Raw genomic sequence first — 1,053 nt, 5'->3', positions numbered from 1 at the left:
CATAGCCACGTTTGTTTCCAGTCTGGACGAGGGCGGAAGAAGCGGACACACAGGGAGAGGGGGGAGGACGCGGAGCGGGGTGGGGGCCCGGGGGGGTCCCGCCCTATTGCCAGTCCGAGAGGGCCGAGCTCCGAGTCCCCTTATGTACACGTGGCTCCTCGTGGAAATGGCTTTGCGTGGGCTCTGCCCTGGGCTGCGGCGCGCCGCGGGGCGCATGGCTTCGGGGGGGGGAATGGGGGAGGGTCCGGGGGGGGTCACTGGGGCAGCAGCGGCGGTTTGAAGGAGCAATTCCCCGTGCAGTGCCGCGGGGTCAGCATCTTGCAGGAGAAGTGGTGCAGCGCGTCGTGGGCCTCTGCAAAGCGACATCGCCGTCAGCCCCGGCCCACCGACGGGGAGGGGGGCTTCTGACCCCGCGTTGGACGGCTGAGCCCCCCCTCCTGCCTCGGTACCTTTCAGTTTCTGTTGGATGGCGTAGCGCGCTTTCCTCTCCTGGTCCAGCTCGTTGCACAGCGTGTCTGGAGCAGGGGGAAGAGCATCAAAATGAGCCGGGGGGGATCCGGGAGCGGCCGCCCCGTCGGAAGGAGCGGGTAAAGGGAAAGGGGAATTGGCGAGGAATGTCACTCCTCGGCCGGGGGCTTAACGGGGCGGGGGGGTTGGAAGCCCGTGGGTGGCTCGGGTGTAAAAATACAATGAAATAATGCAAGGAAATAATAAAATGCGATCATAAAAATAAAAGAATAAAAAGAATAAGAGAATACAAAGAATAAAAGAATAAAAAGAATAAAATTAAAAAGAAATAAAAATAATGAAATATTAAAAAATAATAAAAGCAATAAAAGACATTTAAAAAATAAAATAAAATAAAATAGAAAACAAAACAATTAAATGAAACGAAACAGAAAGAATCACGACGGGACGCGGCCGGGCCGCACCTCGGACGATCTGCAGCTGCTGCACCATCTCCTCGCGGTACGCCAGCTCCCTTTTCATCTGGTCCTGGAAGTTATCTGCGGGCACAGCGCGGTCAGTGCCGCCCCGCCCGGCCCCGGCCGC

General features: G+C 57.2%; 1 long non-coding RNA gene across 1 annotated transcript; it reads right to left on the bottom strand.

Moving 5' to 3' along the window:
- Positions 1 to 12: 12 nt before the first annotated feature.
- Positions 13 to 1,012, bottom strand: LOC104912882. Its single transcript, XR_794985.2, has 3 exons — positions 933 to 1,012; positions 450 to 515; positions 13 to 352 (listed from the first exon to the last, which is right to left on the bottom strand). It is a non-coding gene; the product is annotated as an uncharacterized LOC104912882 (long non-coding RNA).
- Between the last annotated feature and the right edge of the window lie 41 nt (positions 1,013 to 1,053).

The sequence above is a fragment of the Meleagris gallopavo genome, chromosome 12 (assembly GCF_000146605.3).
Source record: "Meleagris gallopavo isolate NT-WF06-2002-E0010 breed Aviagen turkey brand Nicholas breeding stock chromosome 12, Turkey_5.1, whole genome shotgun sequence".
NCBI lineage: Eukaryota > Metazoa > Chordata > Aves > Galliformes > Phasianidae > Meleagris > Meleagris gallopavo.
The sequence above is the reverse complement of the archived record's forward strand: the minus strand, read 5'-3'. Positions and strand labels throughout refer to the sequence as shown.